Source organism: Muntiacus reevesi, chromosome 18 (assembly GCF_963930625.1).
Source record: "Muntiacus reevesi chromosome 18, mMunRee1.1, whole genome shotgun sequence".
Taxonomy (NCBI): Eukaryota; Metazoa; Chordata; class Mammalia; order Artiodactyla; family Cervidae; genus Muntiacus; species Muntiacus reevesi.
The window spans coordinates 36,764,418-36,782,256 of NC_089266.1; the positions used below are offsets into that span (position 1 = coordinate 36,764,418).

Sequence of the window (17,839 nt, forward strand, 5' to 3'; positions counted from 1 at the left end):
TTACAGGAAATCAAGTTTATATTCCATCATGAAGTGTAGTTCTCCCATTAGTTCTCTTTGTGACATGTCATTAAAAATATCTTCAAATCCAATAGCCTCATCATTATTCCTCAAATATCCACTGAAAGGTTTGAGCTTGGAAGAAATGGAAGCTGCAGAACCTGCTGCATTTCTTTGAATTCCATGTGTAATTTTAGTGGAGCAATTAGACCCCAGATGCTTCTCGGTGTGGAAAAATTCATTTTATCTTGGTTGAACTGGAATTTTTTTCCCTGGTAACTCAAGAGAATGACTGGGTAAAGGTTCATTTTTCACACAAGGGAGAAACCTTTTTTTGAAGAAGGTCCATTTACTGAAAGTTCAGTAACTGGAATATTGTCCTTTAGCTGAGACCCAAGTCCAATTTGCTCTGCACACTGCCTCTCAGCGCCCTTAATGTCAGCCGGCCCCACCGCTCACTTCTATTCCATGTGGTTTTAATTTGTATTTCCCTAAGGTCTAATATTGTTGAACATCCTTTTATTTGTTTATTATCCACTCATGTATCTTCTTTGCTGACATGTCATTTTATTTGCTTATTATCCATTCATGTATCTTCGCTGGTCTAGTGTCTGTTCAAACCTTTTGTCCATGAAAAAAAAGTAAGCTGTTTTTACTGAGTTTTAAGAATTCTTTGTACATTCTACACACAAGTCCTTTACTCGATAATGTGTTTTGCAACTATGACTTGCCTTTCCATTTTTCTTAATGACATCTTTTGAAGATCAGAATTTTTTATTTTTCACAAAATTCCATTTATCATTTTGCTTTTGTTTCCCATCTAAATAGTCCTTGCCAAGGGAGTCCCCCTTATTTCAGTAAGAGGGTAAATCCAATCCTTATTATTCTATCTTGGTTAGAAATCAAATTTCTTCGGCAACATTTAAAATTCTCTTTTTATTATTGGTATTAACAAATCTGAATGTGATGTGCCTCAGTGTGGTTTTCTTTGTTTCTTTGCTTGGGTTTTGTTGAGATTCTATGCATTTATAGTCTAAGCTTTTACAGTCTCCATCTAATTTGGAAAACTTTAAGCCACGATTTATTCAAATATTTTTTCTGTTTAATTTTCTCCTCTTCCGGGATTCCAGTTTGTAATTGGAATATGTTAAATTGCTTGATATTGTCCTACAGCCCACCACGACTCTGCTCACTTCTTTTTCAGTGTCTTTTCCTGTAATGCTTTACCTAGGGTAGCTTATAATTGCAATTTCTTCAAGGTCAAATGATCTTTTCTTCTGTAGTATCTCATCTGCTCTTAAGCCCATCCAGTGTATATTTCATTTTGGATACTATGTATTTAAGCTTTAGAAGTTCCATCTTGGTCTCTTTTGTATATCTTTTATTTTTCTCCTTATCATGTCCAATTTTTCCTTGATTATAGTCTTAACATTTAAAATAATGGTTTTGAGTAAGTGTTAGTCGCTCAGTCGTGCCCGACTCTTTGCAACCCCATGGACTGCAGCCCACCAGGCTCCGCTGTCCATGAGATTTTCCAGGCCAAGGATACTGGAGTGGGTTGCCAATTCCTTCTCCAGGGATCTTCCCAACCCAGGAATCAAACCCAGGTCTCCTGCATTGCAGGCGGATTCTTTGTCAACTGAGCCACCAGGGAAGCCCATTCTATTCGGAGTCTGACTTTTTTTTTTTAACGTGTAAGTGATATCATACAGTACTTGTCTATCTCCGTCTGGCTTATTCCACTTAGCATAATGCCCTTCAGTTTCATCCGTGAATCTCTAAATGGCAGGATTTCCTTCTTTTTTAAGACTGAATAAGGAGGGAACTAAAATGGCGGAGGAATAGGATGGGGAGACCACTTTCTACCCCACAAACTCATCGAAAGATCATTTGAACGCTGAACAAACTCCACAAAACAACTTCTGATCGCTAGCAGAGGACATCAGACACCCAGAAAAGCAGCCCATTGTCTTCGAAAGGAGTCCTCTATTACTCCTTAATTTTCATTTTTATAACCCACTATAACCTGGCAAAAAAAAAAAAGGACCCTATTTTTAAAGCGAACTTCATATATATTTCTTAAATTTTTTGTGTTTTTGTGGTTTTTTAACATTGTATTTTTAAGAGTCTAACCTCTACCCTAGATTTTTAATCTTTGTTTTTCAGTATTTGATATCAATTTTGGACATTTAAGAATCCAACCTTCAGTATCCATTTTTACTCAGGAGTGTGATCATTGGTTTGATCACTCTCTCCCCCTTTTGACTCTCCTTTTTCTCCACCAGATCACCTCTATTTCCTCCCTCCCCCTTCTCTTCTCAATGAAATTCTGTGAATCTCTGTGGGTGTTGTGGGCTGCGGAGAACACTTAGGGAACAGAGTACAACCTAGATCTGTCTCTCCTCTCTTGAATCCCGCTTTTTCTCCTCATGCTCACCTCTATCTCTTTCCTCCCTCTACTCTTCTTCATGTAACTCTGTGAACCTCTCTGGGTGTCCCTCACTGTGGAGAATCCTTTTACCATTAACCTAGAAGTTTTATTATCAGCGCTATATGGAGGGAGAAGTCTTGAGGCTACTGAAAGAATAAGACTGAAATCCAGAGGCAAGAGGCTTAAGCCCAAAACCTGAGAACACCAGGGAACTCCTGACTACAGGGAACATTAATTAATAAGAGATCATCCAAAAGCCTCCATACCTACACTGAAACCAACCACCACCCAAGAGCCAATAAGTTCCAGAGCAAGACATAGCATGCAAATTCTCCAGCAACGCAGGAACATAGCCCTGAGCGTCAATATAGAGGCTGCCCAAAGTCACACCAAACCCACAGACCCATCTCAAAACTCACTACTGGACACTCCATTGCACTCCAAAGAGAAGAAATCCAGCTCCACCCACCAGAACACCGACACAAGCTTCTCTAAGTAGCAAACCTCGACAAGCAAAACATCCAGCCTCACCCACTGGGAGAAACCTCCACAATAAAAAGGAACCACAGACTACCAGAATACAAAAGGGCCACCCCAAACCCAGCAATCTAAATAAGATGAAAAGGCAGAGAAATACCCAGCAGGTAAAGGAACATGAAATATGCCCACCAAGCCAAACAAAAGAGGAGGAGATAGGGAATCTACCTGAAAAAGAATTTAGAATAATGATAATAAAAATGATCCAAAATCTTGAAAACAAAATGGAGTTACAGATAAATAACCTGGAGACAAGGATTGAGAAGATGCAAGAAATGTTTAACAAGGACCTAGAAGAAATAAAAAAGAGTCAATTAAAAATGAATAATGCAATAAATGAGATCAAAAACACTCTGGAGGGAACCAACAGTAGAATAATAGAGGCAGAAGGTAGGATAAGTGAGGTAGAAGATAAAATGGTGGAAATAAATGAAGCAGAGAGGAAAAAAGAAAAAAGAATCACAAGAAATGAGGACAACCTCAGGGACCTCTGGGACAATGTGAAACGCCCCAACATTCAAATCATAGGAGTCCCGGAAGAAGAAGACAAAAAGCAAGGCCATGAGAAGATACTCGAGGAGATAATAGCTGAAAACTTCCCCAAAATGGGGAAGGAAATAGCCACCCAAGTCCAAGAAACCCAGAGAGTCCCAAACAGGATAAACCCAAGGCGAAACACCCCAAGACACATATTAGTCAAATTAACAAAGATCAAACACAAAGAACAAATATTAAAAGCAGCAAGGGGGAAACAACAAATAACACACAAGGGGACTCCCACAAGGATAACAGCTGATCTTTCAATAGAAACTCTTCAGGCCAGAAGGGAATGGCAGGACATACTTAAAGTAATGAAAGAGAATAACCTACAACCCAGATTACTGTACCCAGCAAGGATCTCATTCAGATATGAAGGAGAATTTAAAAGCTTTACAGACAAGCAAAAGCTGAGAGAATTCAGCACCACCAAACCAGCTCTTCAACAAATACTAAAGGATCTTCTCTAGACAGGAAACACAGAAAGGTTGTATGAACGTGAACCCAAAACAACAAACCAAACGGCAACGGGACCATTCTTATCAGTAATTACCTTAAATGTAAATGGGTTGAATGCCCCAACCAAAAGACAAAGACTGGCTGAATGGATACAAAAGCAAGACCCCTATATATGCTGTCTACAAGAGACCCACCTTAAAGCAAGGGACACATACAGACTGAAAGCGAAGGGCTGGAAAAAAATATTTCACGCAAACGGAGACCAAAAGAAAGCAGGAGTCTCAATACTTGTATCAGATAAAATAGACTTCAAAATAAAGGCTGTGAAAAGAGACAAAGAAGGACACTACATAATGATCAAAGGATCAATCCAAGAAGAAGATATAACAATTATAAATATATATGCACTCAACATGCACAATATGTAAGGCAAATGCTAACAAGAATGAAGGGGGAAATTAACAATAACACAATAATAGTGGAAGACTTTAATACCCCACTCACACCTATGGACAGATCAACTAAACAGAAAATTAACAAGGAAACACAAACTTTAAATGACACAATGATCCAGCTAGATCTAATTGATATCTATAGGACATTTCACCCCAAAACAATCAATTTCACCTTTTTCTCAAGTGCACATGGAACCTTCTCCAGAATAGATCACATCCTAGGCCATAAATCTAACCTTGGTAAATTCAAAAAAATTGAAATCATTCCAGTCATCTTTTCTGACCATAATGCAGTAAGATTAGATCTCAATTACAGGAAAAAAAAAACTATTAAAAATTCAAACATATGGAGGCTAAATAACACGCTTCTGAATAACCAGCAAATCATAGAAGAAATCAAAAAAGAAATCAAAATATGCATAGAAATGAATGAAAATGAAAACACAACAACCCAAAAGCTACGGGACACTGTAAAAGCAGTGCTAAGGGGAAGGTTCATAGCAATACAGGCTTACCTCAAGAAACAAGAAAAAAGTCAAATAAATAACCTAACTCTACACCTAAAGCAACTAGAGAAAGAAGAAATGAAGAACCCCAGGGTTAGTAGAAGGAAAGAAATCTTAAAAATTAGGGTAGAAATAAATGCAAAAGAAACAAAAGAGACCACAGCAAAAATCAACAAAGCTAAAAGTTGGTTTTTTGGAAAGGTAAATAAAACTGACAAACCATTAGCCAGACTCATCAAGAAACAAAGGGAGAAGAACCAAATCAATAAAATTAGAAATGAAAATGGAGAGATCACAACAGATAACTCTGAAATACAAAGGATCATAAGAGACTACTACCAGCAGCTCTATGCCAATAAAATGGACAACTTGGAAGAAATGGACAAATTCTTAGAAAAGTATAACTTTCCAAAACTGAATCAGGAAGAAATAAAAGATCTTAACAGACCCATCACAAGCACGGAAATCGAAACTGTAATCAGAAATCTTCCAGCAAACAAAAGCCCAGGACCAGATGGCTTCACAGCTGAATTCTACCAAAAATTTAGAGAAGAGCTAACACCTATCTTACTCAAACTCTTCCAGAAAATTGCAGAAGAAGGCAAACTTCCAAACTCATTCTATGAGGCCACCATCACCCTAATATCAAAACCAGACAAGGATGCCACAAAAAAAGAAAACTACAGGCCAATATCACTGATGAACATAGATGCAAAAATCCTTAACAAAATTCTAGCAAACAGAATCCAGCAACATATTAAAAAGATCATACACCATGACCAAGTGGGCTTTATCCCAGGAATGCAAGGATTCTTTAATATCCACAAATCAATCAATGCAGTACACCACATTAACAAACTGAAAGATAAAAACCATATGATTATCTCAATAGATGCAGAAAAAGCCTTTGACAAAATTCAACATCCATTTATGATAAAAACTCTCCAGAAAGCAGGCATAGAAGGAACATACCTCAATAATAAAAGCTATATATGACAAACCCAGAGCAAACATTATCCTCAATGGTGAAAAATTGAAAGCATTTTCCTTAAAGTCAGGAACAAGACAAGGGTGTCCACTCTCACCACTACTATTCAACATAGTTTTGGAAGTGTTGGCCACAGCAATCAGAGCAGAAAAAGGAATAAAAGGAATCCAGATAGGAAAAGAAGTAAAACTCTCACTGTTTGCAGACGACATGATCTTCTACATAGAAAACCCTAAAGACTCTACCAGAAAATTACTACAGCTAATCAATGAATACAGTAATGTTGCAAGATATATAATTAACACACAGACATCCCTTGCATTCCTATATGCTAACAATGAGAAAACAGAAAGAGAAATTAAGGAAACAATACCATTCACCATTGCAACAAAAAGAATAAAATACTTAGGAGTATATCTACCTAAAGAAACGAAAGACCTATACATAGAAAACTATAAAACACTGATGAAAGAAATCAAAGAGGACACAAATAGATGGAGAAATGTACCATGTTCATGGATTGGAAGAATCAATATTGTGAAAATGGCTATACTACCCAAAGCAATCTATAGATTTAGTGCAATCCCTATTAAGCTACCAACTCTGCATATAAGTTAAATAAGCAGGGTGACAATATGCAGCCTTGACGTACTCCTTTCCCGATTTGCAACCAGTCTGTTCCATGTCCAGTTCTAATTGCTGCTTCTTGACCTGCATATAGGTTTCTCAGGAGGCGGGTAAACTGGGAGGATGGATGGGGCTAAGAAGGCCTGGAGGTCTGGGAAGAGATGGAGGTGCTGGGAGGAGTTTGCAGGAGTTGAGAGACAAGAGAGACGGGAAAGGGGCGTGGCCAGGGCTCGTCATCTTCATAAATCATAGTCCTACCAAAACCAGATCCTGCTGCACCCCCTCTGTAACCACCTGCTGCAGCAGGCCCCAAGCTCTGGCTGGGTCTGTGCCACGACGGCTGCTGGGACCCTCCCCTGCCTGGACTGGGAGACCCCTGACTGCCAGGGTGGGCCCTGCCCCCACCCTGTGGTCAGCATGCTATCATCCTGCTTGCAATGGGAAATGAAAGGGAACCTGGGGGACCTTGCCTTTCCTCCTCTCTGGGTCCAGGGGTTGCTGTAGGTGATATGAAACAATGTGTGTGTTTTACTCATATCTGGCCAACTGAGAGTCTCCATGAAAGGGCCCGTGTGTGTGTGTGTGTGTGTGTGTGTGTGTGTGTGTGTGTGCGCGCGCACGCTCAGTCATGTCTGACTCTTTGCGACCCCCGCCCCCACCATGGACTGCAGTGCACCAGGTTCCTCTATCAATGGGATTGCCCAGGGCAAGAATACTGGAGTGGGTTGCCATTTGCTCCTCCGGGGCGGGGGGGGGGGGGGGGGGGGGAGGATCTTCCCAACCCAGGGATAGAACCAGTACCTCTTGCGTCTCCTGCATCGCAGGCTGATTCTTTACCACTGCACCACCTAGGAAGCCCCAAGGGCCCCTCTTAGTTCAGTTCAGTCGCTCAGTCGTGTCCGACTCTTTGCGACCCCATGGACTGCAGCACACCAGGCCTCCCTGTCCGTCACCAACTCCGGGAGCTTACTCATATTCATGTCCATTTAATCAGTGATGCCATCCAACCATCTCATCCTCTGTCGTCCTCTTCTCCTCCTGCCTTCAATCTTTCCCACATTGGGGTATTTTCAAATAAGTTAGTTCTTCTCATCAGATGGTCAGAGTATTGGAGTTTCAGCTTCAGCATCAGTCCTTCCAATGAATATTCAGGACTGATTTCCTTTAGGATTGACTGGTTGAATCTCCTTGCAGTCCAAGGGACTCTCAAGAGTCTTCTCCAACACCACAATTCAAAAGCATCGATTCTTCAGTGCTCAGCTTTGTTTATGGTCCAACTCTCACATCCATACATGGCTACTGGAAAAACCATAGCTTTGACTAGACAAACCTTTGTTGGCAAAGTGATGTCCCTGCTTTTTAATATGCTGTCTAGGTCGCTCATGGCTTTTCTTCCAAGGAGCAAGCGTCTTTTAATTTCATGGCTGCATTTGCCATCTACAGTGATTTTGGAGCCCAAAAAAATAAAGTCTGTCACTGTTTCCACTATTTACCCATCTACTTGCCCTGAAGTGATGGGACTGGATGCCATGATCTTAGTTTTCTAAACGTTGGGTTTTAAGCCAACTTTTTCATTCTCTTTTCACTTTCATCAAGAGGCTCTTTAGTCCTTCTTTGCTTTCTGCCATAAGGGTGGTGTCATCTTCATATCTAAGGTTATTGATATTTCTCCCGGCAATCTTGATTCCAGCTTGTGCTTCATCCAGCCCAGCGTTTCTCATGATGTACTCTGCATATAAGTTAAATAAGCACGGTGACAATATACAGCTTTGAGGGCCCCTCTAGGAAGTGGGAAATGGTGGGAAATAATGGTAAATAAATAAGGGACTTGCCCCACGTAAGGAACTAGACAATGAGTCTACAACCAGACTGGACCAAAGTGGGGGACCCAGAGGGACTCTGGGAAATGAGAGGAAGTTGGTGGGGCTCTGGGCAGGGGCTAAAATGACTGAGAGTCTGAGGCAGGGACTAGGAGAGCTTTGAAGCAGAACTGGGGATAGTTTAGGGATTTGAGTTCCTAGAGAGAGACAGGAAGTGGAAGAAACCAGGGGGATGGGAGGGGCTGAGATTCCAAACGGGGATGGGGGGTGTAGGAGCAAAGAGGCGAATTAGGAGAGCCCGGGGAGAAACCAGGAAGGCTGGAGGAGGACGGGAGTCATTGGACCGATGTTAGGACCTAAAAGAAACGGCAGGGACATTTGGGGACAGGGAGGCGCTAGAGCATCTGGGAAGAAAAGGGAGGTGACATGAAGACGTGGGGTAAGGCGTGTGAGGGATGGCCGCCGCGGAGGGCTGGGGAGAAAGTGGGAGCCACGGGTCAACACGGGCAGACCTGAGAGACGCTCCCTCACTCAGAGGTTAAAACCGCCCTCTGTGATTAATAGATTTCTCCTTCTCCTTGTAGTTCTTCCAGTTTTGAGGTTCCCCGCTTCAGGGCTGAGTTAGGTACACACCTAACTGCAATCCCCACCTCCACGCTGGCCCTGTTAAAATCCACCTTCCACGTGGCAGTAAAGTAAACCCGGTCTGCCCCCCCACTTGAAACCTCCCAGAGCTCTCACACCTGCACCACCTGCACCACGTACTCAGAGCCACGCTTCACCTGGCCCCGCCCCTCGTGCGGCCCCACCCCTCTAACCCTCCAAACTGGATCCAGGCTCACGTGTTTTTGCTAGTGCTGCTCCTTCTGTCTGGAATGTTCTTTCCCACACAGGTCTTAGCTACCATCTTATTTTATAGGTCTCAACACGAATTCCACCTTCTTTGGACAGGCCTTCTCAGACCTTTCTGGATAAAGTAACCCCACCACACTACAGTCACTGTGAACCGCCAAGGCCTGAGTTTATCTTCTGACGTCACTTGCCACACCAGCTTTGCTTTCCTGTTTCTTTTGTTCTTGCTTGGGAAGGATGTTTTTTCCCATCCTTCCTGTGTCAGTAATTCCACTTCGTAGTTGCTTCTTCGTGCCAGTTTTCACTCAGTCCTGTCCGTCTCTTTGCAACTCTTTGGACTGTAGCCTGCCAGGCGCTTCTGTCCATGGGATTTTTCATGCAAGCATACTAGAGTGGGTTGCCATTTCCTCCTCCAGGGGACCTTCCTGACCCAGGGATTGAACCCCCACCGCCTGTACCTCCTGCATTGCAGGTGGATTGTTTACCCTCTGAGACTTTGGGGAAGCCCCAGTTGTTTCTTAGGTGTGTTCATGGAAGACGATTGGATTTTGTTAATAGAATAAGATTGGATTTTATCCATTCTGAAAGGCTTGGTTTTCTTAACAGGTAATTTAAAGCCATTTAAATGTACTGTGATGGATCTATCTGGACTTATTTTTATATCTTATTTTGTATTTTCTGCTTATCATGCTTTTTTCCTTATTTTAGTTTTAATTTCCATTTGCTATGCATGCACATAAGGAATGAGATAGTTCCCTTCAAGGTTTGTTTAGAAAAAGATCTATATGTCGTTCCTTTCTTTCTGTTTCCTCTTCTCTGTGGACAATCACTTTCTTACTCTGAAGCTGATTTTTAAAATATTTACTCTCATATTTCTAAATGACATGTTTTTGTTTCTACTGATTATCAAACTATCTTGCAGCTCAGACCTGCTCGTCTTATTTTGCTCTGCCATATGATGGAATATCATTCAGCCTTAAAAAGGAGTGAAGGACCACAATGCATATTGCATGCAGGAACCTTGGAAACATGCTGATGGAAGAAACCAGTCCCATAAGAGCACATGTTGTATCATTCCATGTATGGGAGAGAAAAACACAAATGAACTTTTTGGCCAACCCAATATATTAATGGTGAAGGACAGGGAAGCCTGGCATGCTTCAGTCCACGGGGTCACAAAGAGTCAGACATGACTAAGTGATTGAAAAACAACAACAAATATATTAAATGTACAGAATGGGAAAATTCATAGAGACAGAAAGTAGGTTAGTGGTGAAATTGGGGAATGGCTACTAATGGGTATAGGATTTCTGCTTGAAGTGATGAAAATGTTCTGGAATTAGATGGTGGTGGTTGCACACCATTGTGATGTATTAAAACCACTGATTTTACATCTACAGAATGTATTTAATGGATATAAACTTTTTCTCAATTTAAAAAACCATCTGCATCTCTATGATCCTTCTGAAGAAGACAAGAAACTTAGTATTTTAGAGTCCTCTTAAAAGCAAAGCTTGTGATAAGGACACTTGTTTTAGAATGTCAGTCTGGGAAATCCTGGCAGGAAGCTGGAAAGAGAGACCAGGGAGAGTGAGGGATGGAGACCAAACCACGATGGGTTTGATGCTGAGGTCTCTGCTGTGGGCAGTTAGGGCTTAGTTCCAGTGGGACCTTCTGAGGTTATCTGGAGATTCTTTAAAACCCAAGGCCATATACTAGTGGCCTCAGCTTGGTCTGGGTCTGGCTGGGCTCCACACCAGGATTTTCTCAGAAGTTCCACTTGCGGGCCCTCAACCTCATGAGGATGACACATTTCTAGGACAATCCCGTTGAGCCTAGTGGCTCTGCTGCAGGCCCAAACATAGGCACGTGGCTTCGGTTTTTGCCGCCATCTTGAAGGATGGACAGAGCTGCTCTGCTTTATCGTCACAATTGGCAACCCAGGTCCTGACACCAGCCAGGCTGAGGTCCCAGCCTGGCTTAGCATTTACACCATGGCCTACACCCTCCACCTTCAGCCCTGCTCTCTTCCCAGCCCCTGGGAACAGCCTTGACCCCTTCTCTCCCTGCAGGCTCCTGTTTTCTTTCTTTCATGGAGTAGTCTCCGTTTCTTGTCAAAAACATGTCCCCTTGTTCATTTTTAAAAATCTCATCTCTACATGTTTGGAACAGAGGGAGATGGTTTCAACTGTCTTTAACCAGAAGCCAAGTGACTTCTCCACATGTGATCCTGTTAATGACATGTGGTTCCACAAGCAGATCTGGAGAAATGCACACACCCAGAGCTGTATGTTCTTCCTAGACTTGAATTACAACTACTCACATCAGGCTTGTTTGGACCTGCTGGTGACTAGGGTCTGGCTCAACCCAGGGCAACAGGATAAAGGTGAAAGCAACTTGTAATTTTTATTGAGAGTCAAGTATGAAGCATGCATGCATGCATATTTATTAATTTTATTTAACTAATAGATAGATTAATAGAGTGCTTACTATGAGCCAGACATAAGGTCTTTGTTTGTAAGGACCTTGCAAACATGAATAAATTTTTACGCGTATTAACAATTCCGCCTGGAGTAGGAAATGGCAACACACTCCAGTATTCTTGCCTGGAAAAGCGCACAGACAGAGAAGCCTGATGGACTACAGTTCATAGGGTCACAAAGAGTCGGACAGGACTGAGTGACTAAGCATAGCAGTTCTAGGGGGGCTGCCCTGGCGGCTCAGCGGTAACGAATCTGCCTGCAATGCAGGAGATGCAGGTTTGATCCTGGGTCAGATTTTCCATGGGAAATCCCTTGGAGGAGCCTGGCGGGCTACAGTCCATAGGGTCACAATGACCCGGACATGACTGAAGCTACTTCACATACATGCAACAACAATTCTAGGACACAGATACGATATTATTATTATTAAAATCCTCATTTGCAGACAAGGAAACTGAGTTCCAAAGATGAGTGAGCCATGACATTACTGAGATGCAGAGTCCTAAGCTCTGAGCCACTCCCCTATGCTGTGTGTGTGTGTGTGTGTGTGTGACATGTGACTCCAGTTTGCACATGGGAGTGGGGGCCATGAAGTCAAACTCTGGCTGTGGTGTGACTTTCCACAGCTAGGAGTGGAATGAGGAAGAAGGCCAGAGGAGTGGCAGACTCAGGGATCTGGCCCACTGACATGGGCCTCCTGCCGCAGACCAGCTCTGCCCGCTTCCTGTCTGTCTGCTCACGTGGCGGTGGGGCTGACTTAGGTCTGGCTCAGATGCAGCAGCTGAGGGTACCAGTGAGGCCTGGCTGCAGCAGGGGCACTGGGTTCTGTCCTCTCTCATCCTCTCCCAGCCCAGACCCAGCGGCAGGAAAAATCTATTTACTGCAGACCGAAGGGCTAATGCACCACTCCATAGTTATTCTTCATGTCCAGGGAGACAGAGATGGAAAAAGAGACAGGAATCAGGACTGAAGGAAGAACAAAATATACAGAGAGGGACTTCCCTGGTGGTCCAATGGCTAAGACTGTGATCCCAATGCAGGGGGCCCAGGTTTGATCCCTGGTCAGGGAACTAGATCCCATATGCTGCAACTGAGACCCAGCACAGCCAAATAAATAAATATATTTTAAAATACAGAGAAACACAGAATTATGACAAGTCTAGACAGAAAGGTACAGAAACAGACATAGATGCTGGAGCACATACAGCATCATACAAACAGACCATACACCTGGAGCACGTCTGAGATGGAAGTTTCTGGAGGATGGGATGAGGGTGACAGTGCAGGGAGCCATTAAGGCCCTGTGGGGCTTGGTGTCCTTGGAGAGTCTGGACAAGGGCCTAAGCTAGGGGTTCCCATCCTACTGATGTGGCCCTTCACCTGAGGGCAGGGCTGCAGCTGGAGTCGGTGTGTGAAAGTGTGTCCAGCCCTTCCTGGGCTGTTGGCCTGGTGTCCCTGGAGCTGGGGACAGGTGCCCTACCTCCCCGTGCCCTCCTCCTGAATAGCACCAGCTGGTCCCCTCCACACTGGGCCAGTGTCAGGTTCCAGGCTGTTCCCTGGGGGAACTTTGATCTGGAAAGAATGAGAGTGACCGAGCTGGCTGTGGCCCAAGGCGGCACAGCGTCCCTGAAATCTGGCCTGGGCTGCCCCTGCCACCTTCCTGCCCACTGGTACTCCGGGCAGTCCCTCCAGGGCTCAGGAGACACAGACGGCGTCCTTCCTGCTTTCCTTCCCTCCTGGTTCTCTCCATCCCCATTTGCTGTTCAATCACTAGTTTCTGCACTCATTCATCCAGTGCCTGGGGTTGGCGATGGATGGAGTAGAGGGCTGAGCGACTCTGGGCTCTGCCCTCTCGGGAGCTCCAAACTGAGATCACTGCTCCAGAGAAGCACAATTCCCGAATTGGAGCAAGGAGCCAGGGCAGGAGTGGAGCACACAGTGGACACAGTGGGGCAGACAGTGGAAGTGAGGCAGCCTGGCATGCTTCACCAAGGATGACTTCTCAGAGAAGGTGGCATTTAAACCGGGCTCTGGACTTCCTTGGTGGTCCAGTGGTTAAGACTCCATACTTCCAATGTAGGGGACATGGGTTTGATCCCTGGTCAGGGAACTAAGATTCCACATGCCAAGCGGCATGGCCAAAAAAATAAAACAACTTCCCAAAAAACTGGGCTCTGAAGATCTGAAAAAGGAGCAGGAGTTTATCAGACAGGATGGCAAGTAAAAGGATGCTTTGGGCAGGGTGACCAGAACAGCCACAATGGCAGCAATGTGAGAGTTTGCGCCTTGTGCTGGACGGGCCTTGAATGGCAGCCTCAGTTATTCACCTGTTGCTGGAGTAGATCCAAGGGTCAGGGGGGCAGTTTTGTTAGAAAAAGGAGACTCTGGGGGCTTCCAAGGGAGGTGGCCACCTGGTGGGTCCCCATGCTGGCCTCCGCCCTCCAGGCCTTCCCAAGGATGATCTCGTGCCCTCTGAGACCTCCCATGCCTGCCCCAGCCCCAAGGAGCCTCAAGAATGCTTCTGAGGGAGCCTGGCTTGTCTACAGACTGCAAGAGGCTCCATAGAGACCCTTGCCCAGACCCTAGCCCAGCCCGCTGCCTCGGCCTGACCTCCCCACCCCCACTGCTCGCTCTGAGTGACACGGCCTTTTGCTGGGCTGAAAGCAGACACTGCCCAGCCTCCGGGGCCCCTGGGGAAGGCCCATGAGCTCTCCAGTCCTGCATCTCTGGCTCCTCAAGTCCTAGAGGCCATTGAGCCAGGCCCTATAAATAGCCCAGGGAGGGGGAGGGGAGGCAGGCCAGGCAGGGCTAGAGGGGACAAGCTCTGGGTAGGATGTTGTGGAGGGGTGGGGAGAAGGAGAAGAAGTCCAGAGTTCGAGGCCAGTTCTGTCCCTGACCAGGACTGCTCACCCCTCCGGGTCTCGGGGTTCTCCTGGGCGGGGGGTAGCCAGACTGATGGAGCAGACAGAGGAGACCCCTCCTCCTTACTGGGTGGTTTTCAGAGGCAAAAGTGTCAGGATATTAGCTGTGAAGACCCCCCAACTGTGGGGCCCTCTGTGGGCCAATTCTGCCACGGAGACCACGTCCCCAGTCCCTAGAGGCCCAGGACAAGCTCTTGTGGGGTGCTGACTCTTCCAGCACCTCAGTTTCCCCTCTTGGCATGGCAGCTCCCAGAGTGGTGGGGGTGAGGAATGCCCTGGTCAGCCGGAGACCTCTCCAGGCCATGGGGCCAGAGTTTAGGGGATGGAACCTGCCAGGGAGGTTCCTGGAAATGGAAAATGTGAGCCCCACAGCCTTATCTGGGCTGGAAGCAGCTGTCTCCATTCCACACCCTCCGCAGCCTCTGCCTTGGCGGGGAGGAGCAGGCAGCCCCTCCACATGGGGATGATTGCTGTTTGTTCTCTGGGCAGCCGGTCTCTCAGCAGAGGATCGTGGGAAATTCCTCCTCCACTGAGACCAAAAGGGCCCAGTGCTGGGCTCAAAAAACTGGGCTCTGAAGATCTGAAAAAGGAGCAGGAGTTTATCAGACAGGATGGCAAGTAAAAGGATGCTTTGGGCAGGGTGACCAGAACAGCCACAATGGCAGCAATGTGAGAGTTTGCGCCTTGTGCTGGACGGGCCTTGAATGGCAGCCTCAGTTATTCACCTGTTGCTGGAGTAGATCCAAGGGTCAGGGGGGCAGTTTTGTTAGAAAAAGGAGACTCTGGGGGCTTCCAAGGGAGGTGGCCACCTGGTGGGTCAGGTGGACAGGAAGCTCCACTCTTACCTCCTCCCCAGGTCAGGGCCACCCTTAGAATTGTATATGCGAGTCTCTGCAGAGCGCTCAGGATCTGTACCTTCTAGAGACACACGTCCAGGTCTGGTGAAAGAGACAACGGAAAATGTGGCACGTGACGTGTGATCAGACTCACACAATGAGACACACAAATATCTTATATACCTAAGCATGTGTAGACAACCCACATACACACACAGGCATGCGCACGTCCTGTGTTGACACATGTACTGCGGGCATGCATCCATGTGTGTCTAGAAACACATTCACCATTTATGAGCAAAGGCATAAAAATCCCCCTTCCAGCCACAGGGGCTTGAACATGCACCCGTACGTGTACATATGTGTACAGGTGTGCATACAGGTACTACAGACTCTGTACCTCCCACATCTTCCCTCCACACCATCACACCCACACAGGTATACGCAAGCAGGATACGTGCACAGACATGTCCTCAGATACACCGGAGAAAGAGGAACATCCCAGATATACACGTGTGTCTGGCAGTGTGTCCCTGGGATGGAGTTTAAAGGAGGGTTTGGTAGAGGAAGTTGGAGTGACCCGGGGGCAGGAGTCTCTTCTGTCCTCCCTCCCAGGGGCCTCAGGATTCCAGGTTCCACCCCAGTGGCTCCACTTCAGGCAGGCAGAGCCGTGGGGCAGAGCCCAGAGCCCCTAGTGCGCGTCTCTGGGGTCCTAGTTAGAGATGAGGCCTGGGGGCTCCGAGACTGGCCCACCCCAGGCTCCTGTGCAGCTCCCATCATGCTCCTGCCTCCCCGCTTAGCACCCCTTTTGGCTCCTGAACCCAGCAACCTGGCAGGAAAAGATAAACACAAGTCCTGCATCCACGCCCCTGTGGATCTCATAACAAGGCAATGGTTTCCAGGGCAGAGGCTGGATTTCAAGATTCCAGGGGGAGGAGCCGGGGATGGTATGTTTGCCAGGAGGGTCCAGTCCTGGAGTGTATTTCTCTGGCCGAGTCCTTATTAGCCTGCTCCCCGTTGGTGCCTGCAGCTGGGGACCCTGAGGCGTGGGGTGTGTCTCCCTTTCCACACCTTCCCCAGTTACAAAGCTGGACTGCCGGACCTATTAGCCATCCCAGCAGACTGAACGCTTCATAGAGGGCCTGGTAGGGCCAACTGGGGCCTGTCTAGCAGATAACAAGTCTGGCCTGACCCATGATCTTCTGACCTGAGCATTCCTGGCAGAGGGGCTTGGAGGGGTGAGGCGACCAGTGAGGCCAGCAGCTGTCTTTGTCTCAATGCGAAGGCTGATGTGACCCTGGGGTCAGGGCCCGTGTGGCACCTGAGAGCCCCATGGTTCACCACGCCTTCTAACGCATCCTCTCTGCGACCAAGCTCATGGGGTCCATCCATCCGCTCATTCTGTTGGTTCCACTCCCTCTCCAACGAGTCCCCTTTCCCTGGCTTTCACTCCCACATTTTCATGGATTCATGGAGCACTTTCTAAAGCCAGCTGCCTCTTCAGCTGTAGGGATAGATGAACAGCTGAGACAGACAGCTCTCTGCTCTCCGAGGATGGGCTCCAACACATGCGCGAGGACCCGGGTGCAGAGGGTGAGGGCCAGTCCCAGGCAGGTGGGCCCAGGACTGCAGAGGATTGCCCCACCCCTTAAGCGCTGAAATTTAGGAGTCTGGGGAGTGGGTGGGACCTTCAGGACAAGAGCTGGAGGCAGGTGGGTATAAGGAGAGGGACTGGGCTGGAGGTGGAGGAGTGGGAGTCACCAGTGCAGGTGTGGGGGTGGGTGACACCAACACCATGCAGAAAGGGCCTGTGAGTAAAAGGGAGACCTGCTCAGCTCAGAGCCCTGGGGACCATGGTTAAGGGATGAGTGAAAACACAGTCACTCAGGAAGGTCACTGGGGAGAAGAAGGGGAGTCAAGAGAGTTGGGAGGAGGGGTGCTCTTCAGGGGCTTCTGCTGGAGGGCCACAGGGATGGTTCTGGAGAGCTCAAAGCACAGTTCCAGGGGATTGGAGCCTCTGGGCGATCTGGGAGCACGGAGAGCTGCCCAGACTTGGCTGGATTTGACTGTTGCCCCCAAGGGGCCCTGAGACCACAGTCAAGACCCTGGGTTCCAGCCCTGTCTCTGCATACCTTGCTCTGTGACCTGGAGTCTGTCCCTGTCACTCCCCAGGCCTCAATTCCCCCACCTCGGGTCCCTGACTTTCGGGTATGGGCTTGGCCGGGATTTGATTTCATGGGGTGATTGGCAGGGGGTACAGGAAAGCTTGTCCCACATCCTGCCCCCAGCCCAGCACCAGAGCAGATTAAGGGGCCAGGAAGCAGGGTCGGAGCCAGGGGATGGGGAGCTGGAAGGGCGGGTGCCAGAGCTCCGGGGACTCAGTGGGA

General features: G+C 46.8%; 1 pseudogene; it reads right to left on the reverse strand.

Moving 5' to 3' along the window:
- The window catches only part of LOC136150162 (proteasome maturation protein pseudogene), a 20,506-nt pseudogene continuing 2,667 nt past the window's right edge, over positions 1–17,839 (reverse strand).